Genomic DNA, 24,153 nt, shown 5'->3' on the forward strand with positions numbered 1-24,153 from the left:
ATGATCCAGTGAGGAAATGACAAAATATTTTTTTGTATGGGGTAGGTGTAGGTCACTTTTAGAAATTCGTCTTGTAATTGTATATAATTGTTGTATTTTAAATGAGTCGATGACGAACCAGTTAGACCAGGCGTTCTCTTTCCTTTTGTAATCGTCCTTAAACGTTGTATTTTCAATACGTCGACGACGAGCGTACTCGCCATTTCCACTAAAATGTTACGTTCGTGTTATTGTAATTGATACAGATTCATGGATAACCCACCGTCGAGTTAATAATCGTTATTTACGAGTCGTTTATTTATCCCGGGAGATAAAAATGCAAATGCAAGACCCGGGGAATATGGAGATAGTTATTGGTTGGAGTTTGCAAGGTTAAAGAACTGCCTCCACGCTATTCCTTGTTAGGAAAGTTCGTTGGTAAAGGATGAAGCGTATCGCGATGGAAAAAAAAGCAGGATGTACGTTCGTGCTTTAGTTTTCCAAAGTTACGTCTTACTTTCCGAACGCAATGAGGTAGGCGCATAATGGAGAAACTTTCTGTAAGGAATAGAAAACTATACTTTTCCAGGGAAGTCTCTGCTTTAAGTTCGCTTCTTGACTGGAAACTTACACTTCCTGTAATCCCCCACGGATTTTCCGAATTTCGTTCATTTCTTAAATAGAAAAAAGAATCGATGATACATACGATAAATTTAATTCTCTCGAGGAATGAGTTTTAAATAGAATTTTTATTTGCTCTAATTGAATAATATAAATATACCGTCTCACTTTACCGAGTATGCTATATTCTTTAATTCTAAAATATATATTGCGTTGCAAACGTACGTACGTACATGTATCACCATCCCTCGAGAGATTAAATTTAACGAAATTCTTTTTTATTCCATCCAGCCAATTTTTAATTCAACTAACTAATGAATTAAATCTCGAGATATTCAGTAACCGAGTCAACGATAAATCAAAATAATTCCCGAAGAGGGTAGTCACCCCCGATTCGAAATTGATACCGTACTAAAGAAAATTAAAGTTTCCGCGAGGCCGACTGTCAAAGTGGGCTCCAAGGAGAAGCGTTTCAGACGTTTCATTCCGCAAATTACTGTTCAGCATCCCGAGAAATGTCGGATTCGAGACCAGTCGCGATAGCGACTCCGTAAGTCTAAATAATCTTAGGTCGTTCGCGTAATTTTAAGCAGCGCCGCTCGTCGTTCCCTGGCAGCTGCATTCTGACGTCGGGATAAGTTAATTAGATGGTTTTGGGTCTAGCGCAGCGACGTTGGTTCAGTTTCGCAAAGTGAATTAAATTGTTTGACGCCGCAGCTAATTCGTTCGCCTCCCCTACCTGGATGCGAGGCGTGTGTCCGAAACAGTTGGCTCCGAACTTGCCATAATCGATATTCGTTATAATTTCACAGTTGTTTATGAAAATGCCGGTTCCGCGAAGCGGCTGAATACGTTGGTTAATTTGATTAATAATATTTCATAAAGTATTTGTACAGGAGGTTCGCGTCGCTTTTCTTTTTCTTCGTCTGAATTTCGTCGCATCGTGATTATTTGCGTTACTCTTTTCATAAAATTATATTTCGTCGAGTGGGATCTGGTAGATGGTTAGTTAAAGAAATCTGTGCTCTTTTTTTTTGCGGGTGTAGGAGAGTTCGGTAATGTTTGGAAAGGCGAAATTCGGGTGTTCTTCGGTTTGATCTTAATTAAAATTCGCGAACGCGGAGAGCAAAGTATCCCGAAGACGGAAGACGGGGCCGGAAGCAAACAAAAATCCATTAATCCGCACAAGTGCAATCGTGACGTTAATAACGGTGGCTCGATCGAAGATCGAAAGTCTTCGCCGAGATAATGCGGGAAGTAGAATTGAATCTCCGTGATTCTTCATATTTCAACCCCGATTGCGTTAGGAAATGACGTGATCGCGTGGACCAGTGCCTCTCAAACTGGATCCAGCGAGATCTTGAAAAGAAAGTTTACGAAAAAATAAGTGGAACAAAAAAGAAATACTTTATAAACTATTTCGTTTCGATAGCCTTTCTATTTCATTGCATTAAAAATAACTTTTCTTTGTTTTTTACTGTTTAAGCTCAAATAAATTTTTAATCTATTACGATTTCAATATACAAACGAATCTTATCTGACATCGAAAATTCTCGCTCCCTGTACATTCACTCCTGTCGGAATTTTGGCCATAATCGCGCGACGAATAACCTCTGAAAGAATTTTTAACATGGCTCGCGGGCGATTTCTTATTTCCAATTTGCGACATCGAGCTTTCCACAAATTTGCCCCACGATTACCCCCGCCCCCTCTCACTTCTAGCAGTTTAGCCAATTTCGTCGTATAATCTACGAGATCCCTGTGCAATCTCACTCGTCCCCGGCTGGCGTCCTCCTCGTTACGGATTACCCTAACTTAATGAAGTCCTTATTAACCGCGAGTTTAAACCCGCCAGACGAGAAGTCCTCGAAGTGACTGCGAGAACGTCTGCTCGATACTTTCCCGTTTACGAAATCGCTCCCCCGCATCGCTCTCGATTGCGTTTGGTTCGCAAAGAAGAGGCGAAGAAGGAATCTCGGGCTCTTTGTTTTCTAACGAGCAACTATTTATACCCAGGGTGGCTCGAGTCGTCCCGAGTCGCTCTCTGGAAATATATTTCCCCGTCGTGGAAGCTGGAGGTCTAGATCGCTAACTCGGAAAAGATTCTCCTCGACGCTCGAGTTTCTCTCGTTATCGAGGAGCTTTCAAAGTCGCTACCCCCCGGTCCGTTTATCGGCTGCTTATTGCTGATCAATGGACTATCCACGCGAGGTCGAAGAAACGAAAGAAAGAAAGTTACTTTTGTAAATGCACATTTTATGCGGGACTACGTATTTCATAGGTAAAAACATGTTTTGTGGTTGAATTCGTATTATGAGGAGGGTTATGTTTGATGCGTGCTGCTGGAAGTTTGAACGTGGTCGCGTTTGGACTCGTTGTTATCAGGAGAACTTTGTCGATCCGTTGGGTAATATTTTTATCAAAATTTTGAATCATTTTTGAAAATTGAAATTTGTATGAGACTCGTGGTGTTTTCAAGATTATTATTGTACTGGTTAAGTTTTCTTCGAACATGGCCCGATTCGGATTATTTTCAATTGTACATCATTGAAAGGTTGGCAACAATGCAAAAATTCAAAGTAGTCCAATTATAGTCGCGTTTCGGCTCATTTTCGCCGCACGGATTTCACCAATCTATTGCTCACCAAATTCAATCATCCAAAATGGAACATTTTCATATTTCGAATAAGAAATTCCCAAAGAAGCGACTTTGATCAACGTCCACGAGAAGAGCCCTTCCATCGCAAATATATTGCAACAGTTTCAAGAACTACTCCCTCCAAGGACAGTTCCAGCTGACATGAAAGTACACAGTCAATAACATTCCCCGATCGCTTGTAATTACAATGGCAGCAAACACTCTGTGCCATCAGCAAGTCTAAACATCCCCTAAACGCGTCCCTTTCTCCGGCCTCTGGTACGCGTTGATCTCAATCTCGGTTCGCAACCCTCGATCGACCTGTCGCGTACCTTCAAAAACACCCTTGGCTCACGCCCCCCGCGACGAAAGGGTTGAGGCAACTTGGTCCATGGCATTCGACCCTTCGGTTGGTCCCTTTGCGTCGTTCTTCTCCTTGAACTAATCTGTCTGTAAAGATTAAAAGCTCGACGCAGCACGTGGCGTCATTCTAACGGGCGTCGTATGAACAACGATTGATACGTAGACCAGGCACCAGATCTGATTCGAAATGGTAGGAAATTTTTCTAAACCTCGACCCAACTTAAACTCTCGCGAGCGCGGGAAACCTTCCAAAGAGTTAGCACGAATCTAAACTATAGCTAACCTGCGGTGTCGGTCCGTACAACGCGTTATCGACGTAACAAAGCTGCTCGGGAGCAATCGGACTAACGACGTGGGTCACGGCTCTGGACCGACCTAATGATGCCCCCTCCCCCGCCCCCTCCCCGGGCGGGGAGGGGGTGGGGGAGGGACGACGAGATGTGATAATAGGAAAACACTAAATCGGGAAATTACGTTCGTGTGACGACTGGCACACCTGATCGATTCTGGAACGCAATTATCCTGAATGGGGCGTGTCTGAAAATCGTCACCGCGACGACCTGAACGGACGCACGCACGTAGCTTCCAGACTCTCCTGTGGGTGCAGAACTGATTAGATTTTACGTCCCCGTTCCGACCTGGTCAAGGAGTTAACCGCACCGTGTCTTTCGTTAGAGTCTGATAATTTAATTACTTGGTAGGATTAACACGCACGGAAATAAGCTGTAGTCCGATAAATGGGCAGTATTGGTAATAAATGGGCAGTATCGCGAACTACGAATAAAATGTAGCGTTTCGACGAGCGTATCGATCGTCTCGATCGAGCTGTCGTTCGCCAGCGTTGGCTCGCAGCGTTCATTAATCCTCCAATCGCGTCACTTCCCTGATCGAACTCGCGGCGTAATCGAATCTGGAGCTTCCGGCTGATGGAACGTCCTGACGCTTTTAACGCAGCGTTTTAATATCGGTGTTGGTATCCCTGGCGCTCTAATTAGGCTTGTCTAGGGCACCGAACGATTTTCACGGGTCTGCAATCAAAGCCATCGGAGATACTTTTCATTGTTTCGTTCCTCTTCGTTTACATTTGCGAAGGTGTGCCAGTTGTTTCAGCTGGTTTATCGAGATTTACGAGATTAGTACGCTAGCTTTTATAATCATCGCCCTCGGGGGCTGTAGTCCGATCGAAGCTACAGCACGGGTTTAGCGATCCCGAGGTACCCTAGCTGTAGAGAGATCACGAGATGCATGTAAGCAAATGCAAATGTAGAGTAATGCGAGAATTAAATGAATGTAAGATTGGTACATTAAGTATAGTCGAATTATTCGAATTCCCATCTTTACAAATTCAACTGGGGCAATATTTAATAAAAAAAAAAAAAAACTACAAGAATTTTATAGTGACTGTATAATGTATAACACTAAAGTGTATGTATTTTTTGCTTTCATGTATTAATTCGAGTAGCAGAAGAACTCACACGCTCGTTTTTTAGTCTCACTGCCTCAGCCGATCCTCAAATTTAGATCGTTAATAATTCTACGAATCTCTCTTTCTCCGATCAAAGTCTACGTTCGTGCGAAGGTGCGCGGTGCCCTGCGAGTGCTGCCATCGCGTTCAACTGCCTACAAAATGGCGCGCCTCGCGAGTCACACCATCGAACTTCGACCGCTGATATCCGAGTAACGAATCTCCAAATTGCAAAACGGTACAGGACCTTTCCCTTTCTTTTCTCGTTCCCAATTCATCTAAATAGAAGCCTATCTTCCTTCCTAACTCAACTTCCAGTTAACTTCCAGTTAACTTCGAGAGTTTTCTTCGGGGAAAGAGGAATCGCTACGAGTCTCCCAACACGCTCGCAAGCCACCCACGAAGAGCGTTCACGGCTACGCCCAGCCGGTGATGGTTTTCCGTCTTCGTGTCTCGAATATATCCCGTGGCGTGCTGGCAGCGCCGACAATGCTGTCGGTGTCTGGTACGCCCTGTTGGCGGAGTGTCAGCGCGAAGCACTCCAGCGGCCTTAATTGCCGTAGACTCCCTGCTAATTAGTTTACATTACACTCTCCGTATCCTCTAGGTCCTGGCCTGGCCGCTCTCTATCCGCGTGCTTCCTCCGATATTACGAGAGGCTCTTTAACGTCGAGCTGCTTCGCTGCGAATACACGTGTACGAACACCGACCGTCCACACGTGCGGCGAGGCTGTGCGCGTAGGTCACGTGCCGTCCGGTGTCCTGCAACGGTCGTGTGTGAGACCACCACACGCGAGAACCGTGACGTAGCCGGGCTATCTTCGCAGCCCGCTTCTAGGTCGAACGATTCCTCTCGTAGTGCACCATCTTTGCGACCTGTGAAACGGAGGATCGATCTTTCGGAAGGTAGATATATTCGTACGTAGTAATTTCGGGAACATCTGGAGAGGAGTCTATAGAGTGTGAGAAGGAGTCTGGGGAGTCTATGAATACAGTATATCGTGTTTGTTTATATTTTGTTTATAGGAACAAGATTGTGATCATCCGAGGTTGTACGAAGTCTTAACTAGCCCTCAGTAGTTGAGCTGGTACCTTCTAGCCTTCAATAGCTGAGCTCAGTATCCTCTAGCTCTTAGTAAATAGGCCTAGTACTATCTAGCTCTCAGTGGCTGAGCTCTGTAACCCCTAGCCCCCCATATAGCTAAGCTCGGTACCTTCTAGCCCTCTGTATAGTCGATTCTAGTATCCTCTAGCCTCTAGTACCCCCTATTACCACGGTAATTTCACCAGGTATTTTCTTATTCGAACTATCCCGATTTGTGTAAGAATTTCACGTGACCGTATCTCGAATAATCAATGATTTATCTCTGATTTAACCCCTGCGTCTCTTCAATCACCGTAATCGTTTCTTCGCTACTACATCCAAAGCATAATTAACGAAAGTATCCCGTCCGTTCCGAGGGTATAAAACTCAATTTACGACGTTGTACCCGCGTTCATCGTCCGTGGAAAAACGTGCCGAGCGGTGAAAGTTGCTGGCAAAGTCGTCGGTTCGAGGACGAGTTACCAGTGAAAAAGTTTTTCGCGGCCTCGAGAACGATATTACGTACGAATCGAGCATCGATATTCAGGTCCTCCGAAAGTCGACCTCGTGAAAAGTTACGTGCCTTCGACGAGACGTCGGTTCTTTCACCTGTTTGCCAGGAGGGAACTCGTCGCACGTTGTCCTCCCACGATTTCGTGTCTTATTTTCGCGCCAGCTGACGATCAGGCGCACTTCACTTTCTTCGAGAACGCTTCTTCTACCATTTTCTCCGTTACCCCTCGAGGATGTCGCTCCATTTAAGCCAGTGTTCCCCAACCTTTCCGCGGAGGACTCGTTTCGGAGCGAGAAAAACGGGAGGACTGCCTTCGCGATCACTGGGCGCCTGATTCTTATGGAAATGTCCAGTAACGCACGAGAAGAGAAAACAGTGGTCGAATAGGACGTTTTCGGGGGTCATAGTCTTCAGAGCTTGGTTGAACAATTTTTGTACATTTTAGGAGTAAGTTTATTAGGAATGTTTATCGATAGAATGCTCTACTATTCCATCAGACAAGGAGATACCAACGAATTCAAGTACAAAATAATTGAATGCTACTATTAGAGCGATAATAAAAGAAGCAAAGAAAGAAAAATAATTTGCTCGTCTTTAACTAGGAGTGCGGTCACGTTCCACGCGATCTCCAAATTGGGGAAGAGTTTCTTCGTGGCCCTTATTAAGATCTCCGAGGGAAAGCCATCTCCGTGAATGGCTGTTTGCCGTAATTCAGGCTCCGTTTCTGTAAAGATATTCGTAACGGGGACGCGTATCTGTTTTTTGCCGTGAGGGGTTTGCATCCGGTATCCACGGATGCGGAGATAAGATACGATATCATGTAAATGCGAGTGTCGCGCTGAACTGGAATTACCTCGGAAAGGGGTGACGAGAAAATCCGCGTCGGTGCATTAATGTCAGCCGATGGGAACCTCCCCTAGCCCCTGCGTGCCAGCTAGGAGAGATTATGGCACCTCTGAACTTCGGTCAGTGGACTCCCGATTAAGATCAACAGAGGAGGTCGCTCGCAACAGGTGAAGTTGCACGCTTTGCAAGATCCACGAGATTCGTTTCGGTAAACAGCTCTCTCCGACGTCAGATAAAACTTTGATGTAAAGGTAAACAACGTCCTGATACTGTGCGCAGTCAATCTTATACTTTAGCGAGTCGTGTAGCCCACGGAAAACGAGCTAATTTGGCGGATGAACAAGTAATTCTCAAGCCGAGTATTTATTACATTGCATTTAGCTTTAGAAAAGCTGAAAATTGTAAGAATGACTTTACTTCGTAATCGTGACCGTGAGATTGCACGGTTTCGTTCAAGTGTACTAAAAGAACGAAACGATCAACAGAATGCTCCTCGGTTCATACTCCTCTTGAATTATTCCCTCGATCTCTTCGTGCTTTAAATAATTTATTTACACCGAACGAGAGCGAGATGGTAGAGCGACTTCGGAGACTTCGCAGTCAGATTTGGAGGTTGTAGTGCGATGTACGGTGGCTCTTTTCCTTCAACGAGACGCGATATCATTTTGGACGGTATACTAGAGACAGCCCGTGTAGTTTTCCGAGTTTTCGAGAGAAATATTCCGGCCCTCCAGAGATGCTTTACTTTGCATTTTTACTCGGCATAAAGTAGCCTTGACGGATTATTCCAGCGAGACACTGTGGCGTAAAGAAACAGAGGAATATTTGTTCGCTAGTAACGTGAAAGTAAAAAGTTTCACGTTGACTGAACCTGGACGTATATGCAGCGCACGAAGTTCGAGTCCGTCTCAATTCCGTAAATATCCTGATCGTAGCGACTCGTCTATAGTATTTTATCTCTTGTTTGTTGAAAAACACGAGAATTTAAACGATAAGGCTATCTTTCGTTTGCTTCGATTCCGTTGTTTATCGATATTATAAACTAGAGCATTCCGTGTGCTTGATTATTTATTCCATAAATAATAAATCGTGTTGTTTGCCTGTCCCGCGCAAATCGATAGAATCGCTTTCGTAGAATCACCCTTTCGTAGAACACCTGATATCGGCGAATAGAATCTCCAGGGATGTCCACGAAGGGAATCGAACGCGTATCGAGTTGCATTGTTTCTTTACGCGACGTTTTTTCCCCGCGCGCACATAAAAGTTATCCTATCGTGTTTCAAATCCCGCGCCAAGCGAAGCTACCCCCGTGCGACGTTCGAGTTTCCCTCTCGTCCGTTGTCGCTGTGCCGCGATTGGCCGGCTCGGTCGGCGCACATGACCGAACAGTTGCGCGTAGCAGGATGCGCAGGAAGCGCGCGCGTATACGCGCCCGCCGACAGTGTCGCGTCAGCCCCCGGCCCTGCTACACCACGTACCATCATCCAGGTCCAGAACCTATACCTGTTCTTTCTCTCTCTCTCTTTCTCTCACTTTCTCTTCTCTTTTACCACCGACCGACCGACCGACCGACCTAACCCAATCGACCCATCCACCGACACCACAACCTGGCTAACCTATTCGATTGCCACGTTGTCGAGTCAAAAGTCGATCAACCAGTGTTTCGCCGTCGCCGTCACTGTCGTCGCCGACATCGTTCATCGTCCGTAGTGGTGGTCATCGACGTTCGAGCTTTCGACACGCTGGATTAATCATCAACTGGCAAGTCTCTCAGATATTTTTACTCCATTACGCGCGAGCAATTCGAGCCCGGTTTCGTTTCACGTTCGATCGCGACCAGTTGACGTTTACCGAGAAATCGCGACGCCACGAATCACAGGTGCCATTGATTTCGAACATGGTCACGTGACTACGGTGCAACGAATCCTTAACCTCCTCAGGCCTGCTGTGCGTTGCGATCTGTAGTAATGTGTAGTTTTAGATTATTATTTAATACGGTACGACTTAATTCTTGTAATAATCAGTGTCACGTATACACACAAGTGGTCAGTGTTTAAACATTACTCGTGACAGTTAGTGAAACATGTCGAAATCGTTGCAGTTTGTCGTCGTTACGACGTTATAGTTGGGGAATGTCTCGGAGAACATTTTTATCGCGAGACGTGGCGTGGTTTAGGAAATCATTCAGGCCTGACGAGAAGTTTTGTGTTCGAATTCATTGACAAGTGCTATACGAGTGGATTTATTCTGAAACAATGTTCGTACGAGGATTTATGCCCAAATTTATTGTACATGTATTCCGCGTGGACGCTGTCTCGTCGTGGCAGATTTGGGGTTAGGTTTTTCGACTCGATCACGTGTCTCGGGCATGATTTCTCGAGCAATAAACTACACGTGTACGTATTAGGCTGCCTGGAAGGTCCGTGCCGATTTTTAGTAGACCGCACAGAATCTGAATATATCAGAATAGCTGAAAACAAATAACATGTGTACATTCCTTAAAAGGTGGAAAGGTTGTGGAACAAAATGGTACATATATAATTCAATAAATATACATCGAAATTCAAATATGCCTTTGAATTATTCTTAAAAATAGGCACGAACTTTCCGGACAACCCAATAAATGATAAAGTAATGAGTTTTCGCACGGTTACTAGTTCTCTTTAATTTAAACGTGAATTTAACGACGATTGCCTATTGCGTCATTGTTTTTATAAAAGGGTCAGATTCTCGGAACGCCCGAGTCTCGAGCTGACGTCTCGTTACCGTTACAGCAAACAGATATCTTTTGGATCTTTGTTTGTATACAAAGGCGTGTACTCCAAATTCCAGAGTCTCGAAGAATGTCCCTTGTCTCTGTGACTGCAAACGAATAGCTCTTGCGCTACTATTTTTATACAAAGACTGCTTCTACGATTAGGAATATTTTTCAGCAGTAAGCTTGGTTTTTCTGTGTCGCGTGGATGGTGGGGGTAACCGTTGTTTCTGTTTTACCGACTGGGCAGGGAATATTAATATCAATAGTTGAACCAGGAAAAATAAAATTATAGATTAGACTCGAGATACAAACATCGATCAGCCTGGAGAGTTTAATAAGTGCCCCGAGAAAAGGATTCAAATTTTTCTTTCAATTCTTATTCTTTTTGTAATAAATTTAATTTTGTAGAAATCGCGAACGCGGATAGTCTCGATGTTTCCTCTTTTAAAAATGCTCGTAATGGCAACTGCAGCTTCGTAATTGCTTCTCGATTCGTCAAAAGTTCCGATAACAGCGTCCAAGGAAACCCGATAGCCGTTGTTCCGAGCGGGGCGCAACGGAAATAAAAAGGACGGGGTACCTGGTGGATTTTTGCCGAGGACGGGGCGCGAAACATTTAATCGAGTCGCCGGTTGTTTTCTCGCGCGGCGTGATTTTTCCTTTTTCGACGACACTCGTAATTACAAAAGTTGCCCGGCTCGACTCTTTTTGTTGCGCGTCGACGCGCAACTTTCTTCCTTTCACTAGGAAATGAAATATATCGCTCTTTAAAAAGAGAGCCCCCCTCGTGGACCGTAATTGCATGCAAAGGAAACCCGACGACGTCCGAATATTTCTCGATGCGATTTTTTTCACGCTATTCTTTTCTCTCGTTCTCGCAATATTTTTGAACGTCCCTGTAATTACAATCGGTTACCGAACGAGACCATAACCGTTCGAGTTAGGATTTACTAGAACGAGCAAATAGAAATTTTCTCTAACAATATTTATTTAATGGAAAGGAACAAATTTAACACCGCTTCGTATCAAATTTTGGCTCGCGACGCGAAAACGATTTAAATTTGCCCGACGGTGAATGGGTTTGAACGTTTGACCCAGCTGGTATAATTTGTCACGAAAAATTGGTCAACCTAAGAATTTAGGATGGCCGAAGTTTCCGCTATACTTTGCGAGATCGTCGCAATATTTCTCTGGGTGTAACGGCGCCGGTGGATTTTCATAAAGTAACCAACGGTACCGAGTTAAAGGCGCGCGGGAATGCGCACTCGGCGTATACTTGTTTGTTCCGGCAAATATTATCGTTAGGGGAACTATTATTACATCTAGACAACAAGCGCGACAGAGCATCGTCGACTTGGAGCGCGGATACGTTAATAACTCCCAGTCGGTGAAAATAGACGCGCGTTAGAGGGCGGTAAATACGCGTGTGTGCGAGCACACCAGCCTTAGAGATCGGGTCGCCGACTGTTCGACGATTGAACTGGAACCAGTACCGGGGGAAACCGTAATATGAAATGGGAGAAACAATCAAGAGTAAAAATACGCGATTCATCGTACATATTACAAAAATCTCAATTTCCGAATCGATTCATCGCTCCTTAGCGCGAATACAACGGTCGCGGGGTTGGGAAACGATTTCGTCAGTTGAAAGCGGGTACGACCGCGGTACGTTTTATTCCTCCATCCCTCAACGAACTCGAGACGAGAGAAGAGCGTCAACCAATTGCATTCCAAGCATAGTATCGTCTCGAAGTCGATTTCTAAGCAATCTATTCTCGATTTTCCTCATTATTTCTACGCGTCGACGATCCTCCTCATCCCTCGGCTCCCGAGTATCGTTTCCCCTCGAACGGCGCGGAAGTAGCGAGGGTAAAGTGTTCCCGGCTCTCCTCCGCGACGACTTATTCGATTTTAGGGCTACAATATTAAAATGGCGCCGTCGTGGAATAGCTTCAGGGGGCGGAGAACTCCGTTCCTATTCCGTCGTTGCCTCCTTTCCTCGAGGGCGTTGCGTTAATATTGCAAGGTGACCCACGGGCTGAGCCGGGATCTCCTTCGAACCCCGAGACGAAGGTGAAACGATAGCGCGGGCTCTCCCTATCCTGAAAGTGCGCTCGTGTAACCGAGACCTGCAGCTTCACGGACATTTATTGCCATCCACTTTCGTGCCGCGTTGCTTTCGGTTGACTTTGACTACTCGCATCTGCACTCCCCCCGTTTGAAGTGCTTTCGTCTTTGATCAACGTTTCCGTTGACGTTTCGTTCCAAAAAACCGCGAATTTTCGTTTAAATGCTAAACTATTGTTGCTTTCTCTGCGTTTGATATTTATTCAAGTATTTGAAAATCGGAGAAAAATTCGGAATTAATTTACGACAATTTATCACCCGAGTTTTTAATTACGTTACCGTTCAGATCGAAGGGAACCGGTCAGATTTTAAACAACACAGACTGCCGGAACACTTGTGTCAATAAACGTTTATGAATACATTGTACGCAGCAAAATGTTCATCCACGCCGCAACGAGCACTGTTTTCTTAGTAAACACGAGATGCTTGCCAGGCTGTCGGGCTCCTTAATTTCATTGAGAAATTTCGCGACAACTGAGAATGCGAGAGTGTCATACTATGGGGGATTATTAACGATCGGTTTATATTTAGACGCTTCTTTGACCCTTTAATCTGATTCATTTCTGTGATCCTTTGTACACGAATATGTCTTCTTTAAGGGCTATAATTGATACTTTGCCTAGCGAGTTAGCCCTAGTCGATCTTAAAGTATCAATCTTATCATCTCTTAGGATGTTTCGAACATGCTGCAACTCGAGGGGTAGATACAACTAACATTAACAATTAGCAATCTTCCACTTGTCGCAACCTGAGATCCAGGTACACGAAACTGTATCTTCGCTACCTTTGAAACAGCTAAGTATAATACTTTTGGCGATATCCGAGCAGCAGATGCAATCAAAGACCCTTCCCCGATAGAACCGCCTGTACCATCCCTCTCGAATGGCGCGTCCGCTTTCGTTAGCCTAAGCGCGACGCGAAAACTGCATTCGTGCTTGTGCATCAAGTTGCAATTACCATCTTGCCAGCGAGAGACCCACCCCCTCGGACCTCCGTCCGCTTTTGCTCTCGCTTTGTCTGCAAAGAAAGCTCCGCGCCCGCCTCCAGGCTCCAGTCTTTCGTGTTATCTCGGACGCGGCAGTTGACGGTGTGCGTCGAAACTTTTGTTCCAGTTACGTGCTAGCAGGTATGCGAGTATTTACTAGAAAGAGGGTGAAAAGCAACCCGACGGGGGAGGGTCTGAATAAGCGAAAGACCGGGACGGAGCCACGCGTTTGTCTGAAGAGGCGTCGTTAGCGCTCGGGGGGGAGTAATTTCGCTATCTCTGTCGGTTCCCTCCCCGTCCGTTTGTCCGTCAGACCGGCAGGAGCAGAAAAAGGAAACGTTGCTACCGGGTGTACAGGGGGTTTCGGTGCTGCTGACGCTAGGAATTGCTGGCCAGGAGCTTGGAATTCGGAGACGGTTAGGTATTGTTGGTTCCTTGACTCCAGAAGGGGATTACGTGACGTAGAATCACTGGAGGCTTTCAGAACGAGGGGTTCAGATCGTTAAGGGTTGCTTTCCAGGACGCGGAATTTGGAGATATTTAGGTATCGTTGGTTCCTTGACTCCAGAAGGGAATTACGTGATATAGAATCATTGGAGAATTTCAGAACGAGGGGTTTAGGTCGCTAAGCATTGCTGTTCGGTATTTCGAATTCTGAGACGTTTAGAAAGTGACTCCATGATATAGTATCACTGGAGGATTTCAGAATGAGAGGTCTAGATCGATTAGAGTTAGTTTATTTTAAAGGATTACGTGGAGAACACCATATGTCGATTCTGTAAGCGATTCTTCTTCGATAGATCAGGTATCTATTTTCATTTAATATCTACTTTTCGTGATGCATCAGTCTATGTTGAGCAGACCATGCGTATGTCCCAATTTTTTCGTTTAAGAATATCTTAAATCAACAATGTTACAATTAAAGTAAAAGTGTTCCGTTTGTTCCCAAAAAAATTCTCAAACACGCACCCTTAACGGACGACGCCATCGCGCGCTCTCGCGAGTCGGCTGAAAAATTAACGTTCGTCGACGATTTCGGAAAATTGATTTCCTTCGCTCCCGTCGGCGAAATTAACGCGACGTTTAACTGGAATAATTTGTTTTAATTGGAAAGGTTTCGCCGGGCCGTGTTTGGTATTTACAAAATTGTACACTCTAATTAATTACTGGCGTTGGTTTTCCACCGGAAAACGGTCTGGTAATGAAAGTCGCGCAATGAAATTTCGAAACTTGGCGATTCGCTAAATATTCGGAATTTACATACAGACCGCGCTTCCGTGGCAATCCGGAACATTTGTGCTCCGAATCCGTTCAAGTGATTCCAGCATTTCGGCGTACGAATACGTTTGTTTATGAATCCAGAGCTGTTTTCGGAGATTCGCGTCTCGTTTTTAATATAGAAGCCCGCCGAGACGTGGTAACTAAACACAATTTCATTTGCAAGTCACTCGTAGTTCAAAAAGGTCAGAAAAGTAGAAAGGAGTCGTTCTTCAATTCAGGAGGAGTTGTTATTCAATTTTTTGTTCCTTATTGAACATATGCAGTCAGTCCCATAAGTGTCCATGCCCTCTATGTTTATCGAGGAAATTTGTCTGATTTAAATGACAGACTTTATGTTTCCAAATTAATTTTCCGTTACAAATATGTACATGAATGAATTTCGCACATGTATATATTTACAATTACAAATTTCTTCGATAAACATGGAGGGTATGAATACTTATGGGACTGACTGTATGCACTCGATCTTTGCCACGAGCAGCTTGACAATCAACCCGAGATATAACTGACAATTTTAAGTAAATATGCCGCTTGAATAGCGTCTTCGTGTCACTCGGCGACGACAGTAATCGCGGCATTAGGACGAATTCTGTAAAAACGTCTCGCGCGAGTGTGTCGTACGAGTGTGTCGTACGAGTGTGTCGTACGAGTGTGTTGAACGCGTCTGTTGCTCGTGGTCGCAGTGGATCGATCGAGGATTCCGTGGCGGCAGTTTCGGCTGGTCGCTTGGTCTATAATTACACCGTGCAAAAACAATCCGTACTTCATGATGCATCGGGACGATGCGTGTTTCTCGGATCGACGAGGTAATTAGGCCCGCGGCCAAGACCACTTCTCAAATCGTGCACCGAATGTGAACAATACGCCCATTCGGTTCGCCTTGAAAATTATGTAAAATTAGCGGTCGGATCGCCTACCTTTCCGATTAAACGCGTCTCGTTCGTCCAAGATCGATCGATCCTCCGTCTCCGTGTCTGATTCGTCGCTTGTTCGACGTGTCGTTTCGTTCCTCGGAACTGCTTCGCCTATCGGCAAATTGTCGATTGTATTTTCCCTTCGCGTCGTTCGAGATAACTAGTGGGTTGGCTGGCGGAGGTGTCCGATACTTTGGGAGCTTTGGGATAGTTCGGAGGTCAATAGGAGGCGTTGGAACGAGAGGATTACCTAAGGACCGGCCACTTTAACTTGTCGTCGAATCAGATTCGCCTCGAGATATACGTATTTTGGTTACTGGCCATGCGACAAAGGAAGTCACGGAGAAACATAAGAACGTCGAGAGTACAATTAGAATGCATCGACGTAACAGTGAAATATTACAACGATCGAACGAGTACTTCAGTTTCCCATGTCAGTGATTTTGGAATGTTTTAATAAGTACATTGCAATAAGGTAAGATCCAAACGCGATCGGGAAACGCTCTCCCTCTACCGGCACAACATAAGCCGGTAACAACATAAGAGTTAAAAAATAATCAAACACTTTATCCTTGCACTATCTTAACCCAAACTACCGGTTCGAAAGAAGAGAAAGGAGTTAAGATACCCGGTGCATCCATCTCGAGATTCGTGGTCCCGTGATTCCGTCGCGGCGCGTTCTCGAATAAAAATGGCGCGAGAGGGACAGGGAAACCGAGAGACAGAACGACTGAAAGTTGGTCGAGGACCAGCGTGAGGAGAGTTATGACTTACGTGGAGCCTTTTGTCTTTCGACAATGGCCAACTTGGTTGTATTGCGAGGCGTTGTCATCGTCCCAAGACCTTCCGACTTTCATAGTTTGAACCCCCTGCACTCTGACCGTCGCTGCTTCTGACGGATAAGAGTCTTACGAGGCAGCCACTCGCCCCGCCATTCACGCTTCGTTGTTTTACGAAGGGAAATTGGTTCAAATCGCTGGATTCACCGTCACGGGAATCAAATTGGATCGAAGGGAATCGGTTCTTGAGAGAAAAGTCCGCGATCGAGCTCGGAAATTCAGGATACCAGGGATCCGGGGATTCTCGTTCCCTTAAATTTAAAGGATAGTGTAGCTTTGTATCGCTGAACAATTTTTTAAAATTTTACCGCCTTAGAATATCAGTACAGATTAAGTATCCCAACGAAATGAAATACAAAGAAAATATGCAATCATGTGCTCTCCATAGGCAACCACGAGGAACAAAAGAGGTCGTTCCACGTTCGAGATGTAAAAAAAGGAGGAAAGGAAAAGCATAGGAGAAGCAGCTCTGTTTCCCGAGGGGCGCGCGGAATCATTAATATTCATTTAACGAAACCCACCTATATGCTCGAAATCACCCTCGACCTATTTCCTATAACGTTCTCACGCGTGGAAAACTCATACAGGCGGATCGGAGAACTGGGTTATTCGCGCGACATTACCGCCCGCGACGCGGGCTCCTCTCTATTAAATATACAACGAGGATTCTCTTTCGTCGCGGTTGGAATTTCCCGAATGTGCCCCGCGGCCGCGAGAAACCTCGAGGGAATTCCTCCAAGAAATTCGCGACCTCGATTAATTAACGATCTTGGTATGGTGGCGGAATTTTAGTGTTTCCTCCAAGACAAATGCGTGCAATTCTTACGATTGAAAGGGAGTTAGAGGTCGTGGACGTTGTTTAGCGACGATGACGAGCTCTAGGTAATTATTTTTGTATTTTATTCCGTGTTTCTACTGTGGATGGAGTTCAAGGCACGGAATCCCGCGCGGGGATGTTGAAAACCATGAAATTTTATCAGAAATATTAGCAAAGGTCACAACGCAAAAGTACATGCAAAGAAATCGCTTTGGCCAACGCAAGGGTAGGTAGCCATTGTGCTCTCGCCTCGGTTATCCTCGGTCCCGCAAAGTCCTGTAGCGGAATTCATCATCTGGGAAGCCGGCTCATCTAGTCGGCTAAATTGACTACGTGCGCGAAATATCCTATCCGGCCGTTACCAAATGGCCGTGGGAGGACGTGGACGAAAACCGGGGAAGATTAACGCATCTCAGGCCGAAGTGAGCGCCGCGCGATGGCTTCCCATCGGTTTCCGTTGAAATACGCCCCCCTAGTGACACGCTGGCCACGAAATAACAAGACGGGAAGTTAAATTGCACCCGTGAAACGTCCACGGTGAACAAATTGAAATGTTGCCGAGTGCCGGATAAATGCAGCCGGACCCCCTTGTTTGAAAACTCGACGATTGTGTTATCGTAATTATATAAATAAATAATTATTTATACGAGAGCTCCTTGGGCGCGCCGAGACTCCGTGAAAGGGGGATGACGATGGCAACTATGTCCTCTAAAAAATACCTCTTGCTGCTGTAAACCAGGCTCTTTTCACAATTACTTTAAAGTTTCGCTACCTTTAAATCTTTCCATACTACACAAGTAACGTCACACTGCCTAAAATGTCCCCTAAATAATTAAATAAAATACATACGTTTTATTTAATACTTGATACCAGGCCCTTTCCATAATTATTTCAAATTTTCACTATTTTCGTCCACAAACGGTTAAACTCCACCCTTGCTGAAATGATTCGAAAACCCGATTCTACTATCCCTGGTAAATTCTTCGTTCGTCATGTTTATCCAATCCCGCTCCTAAACGCATTAACAACCAGCCGACTCTGATATCCGATATCGGTGGGTGGCGGATAACTTGGTTAACGAACGACAGATTGCTATTATCTCGCGGATACCTCTAAATAGCGCAGTATTGTTCAATGCTTCGACGTTATTAAATCACCGCGGCGTGCCCTGTAATTGATCATTACAAGCCCGTGTCGCGTGTACGCGTACGGATCCAACGAAACGTACTCGTTCGACGACGCCGACCGATCGATCGCCGTCGATCGTTCGATCCTCCCGTCGCCGAGTCGCGAATCATTCCGAACGGTCCACGGGAACCGATAATGGAACTCGGACGATCGCTGGCTGGTTCTTTCGCAACGACGCGCGCTGCCGCGCTCTTTTATATTTAATATCCTCAATTTATCGAAACGGGGACAGGTTAATTGGCACGCGCCTGCGCCGTTGACGCGATCTTTTCCCCTATTTAACGCCTCTGTTTCCCGTGGCACGGCGGTGCCTTCGTTTGGTAATTTGCAGGTTCGAATGGGATCGAGGCGCCGGATTGTTTGGCAAACCGCGTTGAAATTCGATTTAGAGGCTTGGCTGATGCGAGCGAAATTGTTCTCGAATTTTAGGGGGCGGTTTTAGTTAGAGACGTGATTTTAGCATAGCGATCGAAGGATAGCGTTCGAAACCGTTTGGTTACTCGAGTAGATAGGTCGATTCGTTTCTTCGTAGTGCAAACACCCCTGGTTTTCTATTCATCTGTATTAGTACAGGGCGTGTACTACTACGATTAAATTTCGTTTACAGGCTATTGGAAACTGCGTCACGGAACATTTGTCGTGCTATTTAGTTTTGTAATTTCATTTTCCGTGACACCTAACTTTCAGAATTAATTTTTGTAGGTTTTTTTTTTGTGAAAAGCACTGTCACTCATATGTCAACGTGTTAACGCCTGAAATCACAGAATGTTAAAGGACACTTGAATTGTTCAGTGTCTGACGACTTAATCCTTCAAAAAACGTCCACACGTGAATTATAACCCTGTATATCGACCACCAGAGTAGGTACAACGAAGTAATTCCCTCGGGTCAGTTTCCCAATCACTTGCCAGCTTCCCGGAGTCCAGGTTCCTGCAAACTATTCCTTTACGAGTTAAATTCTGCGGGACATCCATCCATTACGGTTATTTCGCCGGCACGCCGCACCCTATTGCCCCTCTCAGTTCTCCAGGTGTCTCTGTTTGCGAGATTGACGGCAATTTCGAGTCCTCTCCCGTGGCCCTCTAACGTCTACATCGCAACGCGACATAATTCGGTAATGTCCTCCTGGAACGACAGCCTTCTCCCGTGTACCCTGCCTCGGAATTAACTTATCAATGGCCGACTCTGTCTCGAGCTTTTACCAATTTCCGATCTGTCAGCCGTAGTTGGAAAAGTTGAACTATTTGCTGGATGGATACTCGATCGACGACGCGTACGCGAACCTGTGCAACCTGGACCAATTGCATTACGGCGCGAGGGCCGCTCGAACTTTCCACCGGTTCCCGAACTGTTTAATTCGCGGCCGCTCCTGTTAATTACCAGACGATAATTAAGTTTGAGGGCCAGACGCGGGGACGCGAGTTCTTCCCCCCGGGGAATCGTTTCTAGATATTAATTTTGCGGGAGAGTCGATGCTCAGCTAGGACCATCGACTTAATATAGGAGTGATTTTCTAGTGGAATTAGTTGCGAGGGAATTGTCTCGTGTTGTTGACGAAAGAATCAAGCGAAAATCATTTCTTTGCCATTAGACCTAAGGCGAAACACTGTTCCACTCTACCTCTTCAAACATTTAAACATTTAAACCTCTTCAAACGTTTATCTCGCTAACACAGGATCGATATTATCATAGAATTAATTGTAAGAGATGCTTGCCTCGCGTCCTTTTCCAAGAATCAAAGGAAAATCCCTGCTTTGCACGTTTAAAGCAGGAGGCGCCACCCAGGAGTCCTCTACACCTATGGCGAAACACTGTTCCTCTTCCACATCTTCGTCTAGAAACATTGTGAATTACTGACGGATTGTTCGTTGGTGTTAGCTTCCATACAGTTGGTTTCACCAACTACTGAAATCAACCAGTAAACGTCATCTCATGCACATACTTCACCTGGGGTCTTATTGTTCCTTCGCACAACAACTTCCTGTTTATCTTGAGCATCGATCGACTCACGCTCGCGTAAATCCCGAGAAAACACTCACCTTCTTGAAAGGCAAAATAAAATGCATAAGGGATTAATTCCCAGGGCACGAGGGGAGCCGAAGGGACGACGGGGGTTCCCAGAGCTGCAAGACGAGCTTGTTGCGTACAGCGGGGTCGCATGGGAGGGTGTGGAGTTATTTAAAGCCGTTTTCCTTCGATAAAACGACGCGTTGCAGAGCAACCGCTCCACTTTGTGGCCTGTTTCCCAAGGAAGGGATGCACTGTTCTCCGGTGCATGAGAAGTAGCCCTTGTCGACGCAAAGCAATAGAAAGGACTATGTGAATTATTATAACTTCAGAATGATACATGAAATTAGTGTTGTGGTCAAAGAAAACACAAAACCTTCCAAAGACTCGGTTCCATTCCATGCGCGTGACCGACACCGATACACCGACACCGAAGCAAGTATAAGTTTAAAATTGAAAGAGCCAAGGCTGAAACAGCTGTCCATTGTCGCTGGTAATCCCGCGGGCAGCTATCCAATAAGAAACAACGTAGAAAGCCGAGGTAGCACCTGAATTAAAATCGCAGGTCCCAGTCGTGCATACGTGCATACGCGGCTTACGGCGTGTCTCGAGAGCCACACATCCAGGAGACCGTGTTCTCCGTCTGAAGGGGGCTTTAGTCGTATCGCGTGCCTTCGTCTCCCCGACACGTTTGCGGGTCTGCCCGGCCGTACCGCGGGGGCTTCCCCTTTATTGGATGAGCCCGTACGACCGCTGCTAATTATGAAATCCCCTTAAAGCCGCCACCTAGGCGAACCGCGCGCGCCGCCTGGACGAAAATAACAACGGGCCGGCTAAATTCTAATTAACTGCGATTTAGCGTTCCTCGTTCCAATTTTCTCGCGCGGCCACGCGCTGGCCCCGTTCGATTTTTCCGTCCGGCGACGCCGGGAACGGTTATTCCAGGACGCGTAGCGGGATAACGAGCGTCGGGGAGGAACAATTAAACAGTCCGGTGATCTGTAAGGGAACCGCTTCGATTCTTGGTTACCTTGGGCGACTTCTTCTGGAGGTCTTTTTTGTCGAGTACGAACGGGGTAGGCAGACTTTTCGGAGTAAGGAAGCAAGGTTGGAGAGCGAGAGGATCGATATTTTTGGAGAAGCTTCTCAGCTTTTCAGTTTTTTTTTTTTTTTTTTTTTTTTTATTTTTTTGTGGATGAAGAAGCAGGAAGATCGAAGATCGAGAGGATCGGTAGGTTGTCGAGGATAGGCTCCGTTGGACGATCTCATAGAGACTGAAGGCTTGCGAAAGTGTTCTTGGAGGAGGTTCTCAGTGTAGGGATCTAATAACTTTTAAACGTAACAGTTCGATAACGATTTATTTAACGTCTGATTCTTACAATTGTCTTGACTGAACTGAACTTCGAATTATCAGTAAACAAACCACACCGCGTTCCCACGCAACCATCGCATACATGAATAGACTCTGACACTTACCATGTTATGTATCACACTCTTACATCAGGGAATAAGTTCGTTGCGGATAAAAAGGCAGGACGACCTGACCGCGTCTGCAGGCTTTTAAAATCGTTCTTGGAGAAGGTTCCTCCTAAAATTAAGCATCAGGAGTGTGGCCACTTGAGATACATTTTATGAACACAAACGAACGTTTACAGTTGATGTACTGTAACCTCACCCCCAACTCCAATGTTCCACTCCTCCCAGGATCCAAGATATTGGCATTGGATTCTGCCATCGTTCCATTCTATAGATAACAGTCTATTCTATTTTTATCGCGAATCCAGGACGGTAAAGTGATTGAAGATTATTCGAGCGTTGAAACGAGTCCCTCCCCAGGTCGTTCGGAAACGGAGCTAACCAGCCACTCGATTCTTTGTAATACTGTTTTCATAATGTTGAACCGACGGCGGTGCACGTAGCTTAATGACCATCCGGCAAATTGGCCCCCATTGAACGTCTCCCGTTCCCTGCAACAAAGGAATCAAAGATGAGGCGTGGGATCCCGCGTTTATTATCCTGTTTTTTCGAGGGTATCCCTGTACCGCGCAGTTAAAGGATCCTTTCTTTCCTCCCCGTTTACCGTCCGGGAGAATAATCGAATCCACGGTTCAATTATCGGAATAGTTACGCGAACGTTGCATCGTTATGCATGCATAACTTTGGGGAAACGAAGCTCGACGGTTCTTGATTCTCTTCTCGCTTTTTGTTCTTGCGACGACGGTGGATGTCTCTCATCTTGACGGAAGTATCGTCGCAGTCCTCGACTAAGAGGAAGCCCAATTAGATAGCTCGATAGTTTTCAAGAACCGATTTCTTCCCAGCATTATTTTATCGCAGGTCTGAGCTCGCGTAGATTGTCAAGAGCGACGCGACATTCACGATCGATCGAATATTGCTCGACGAAGCTCTCTCAAATAAAAAACGATTCCAAGCGCGATTGTATTCGGATAATGTTTGCGCGCACGTGACTATTTCGAAAAAAAAAATGGTATCGGAAACGGTAAAATTAATTATTCTGCGAATGGGGTCGTGTCCGGGCTCATTTTCACCGGTTCGACGTTCTCGATGAATCGATACCGCTCCGGTCGAGAAATAATGAAAAATATAAAAATATTCATTTCCCGTTATTCTCCTGTTTGAAGAGAAAATACGATAAGGATTCGTGTCCCGTATGGCGGGGAAGAATTGATGGGCTACAAGAGGGGATTACCGCGGTGGCTTTTTTTCCCTGTGGTCGCGTTTCATCGTTGAGAAATCAGCTTTCAGTGGATTTTATCGCGTCACCGCAATATGGAGACGAAATCGATGAAAAACTGACGACTCGAAAATATTGTCGTTGGAGGAACGCAGCCGCCGGTGCAGATTTTACGGGCTCGTCCGTAAATATTGAAATTCACGACGAACCGCGAAACGATTCGCTGGATCGTTATATTCGCGAACGTGTCCGTTCGCGGTGAGTTTTCACGGATTTGCATAACAGCATCCGTCGCGTTGTTGATCGTGTCGCGTAATCGGTATTCGCCAGAATTACCTGTTTCCCTTTCGTTTTTACAACCGATGATCGATTGTTGCGAGATTGACCGAACGTTACGTCCGAATTACAGATTTCCGAAGAGGTATAGCAACCGTACATTTCCTCGAGAGTGAACAAATTTTACTCCACGTCTTTCCCTCGACTTTCGAACACGGAACACGCTCTTGCAGCATCGCGTGGGTCACGTCGCATTTTGTAAAGAAAACAAGGCGAGAGAAGCGCAAACAAAGGCGTCTCGTGTCTCTGCGCGCACGTAAATTCCGCGATACAGTTACGGCAACTACGGCGGCGTTTAAGAAAGACCGTGGCATCCAAAGGGTTCATAAAACGCACTTACCCTTTGCTCTCCGACGACGCCGTAAAATAATATTAAACTAGCGCGAGCGCGAACCAGGACTTCTCTCTTTTATCGTTCGCGTTCATCGTAAAAAAAATCCCCTAACGCTCGAAGTAAACCTTTCTGGAAATGTTTAAATTCTTCCTTTCGTACATTCGGGTACAATTTTTTTCGCGCATCCGGTGTACTGATCTCCCGTTGGTCGAAAATGGTGTCCGGTCGACGAGGAAACTTTCGAAAATTACATCTCGCCGCGAAACGAGTCGCGCGTGACGGATTTCGCGCTGGCGTGCGATCGTCGAGGTCTTCGTTTTTCTTTTTATACCCAGAAGAAGCGCGAACGCGGTGGATGATGG

The 24,153-nt window shown here is 45.7% G+C and overlaps 1 protein-coding gene across 5 annotated transcripts in view; it reads left to right on the forward strand.

Moving 5' to 3' along the window:
* LOC128889642 (uncharacterized) overlaps nt 1-24,153 on the forward strand; it is a 126,470-nt gene that overhangs the window by 53,263 nt on the left and 49,054 nt on the right. The gene's annotated exons all lie outside the window — the stretch shown is intronic.

This window comes from Hylaeus anthracinus, unplaced genomic scaffold (genome assembly GCF_026225885.1).
Source record: "Hylaeus anthracinus isolate JK02 unplaced genomic scaffold, UHH_iyHylAnth1.0_haploid 0, whole genome shotgun sequence".
NCBI lineage: Eukaryota > Metazoa > Arthropoda > Insecta > Hymenoptera > Colletidae > Hylaeus > Hylaeus anthracinus.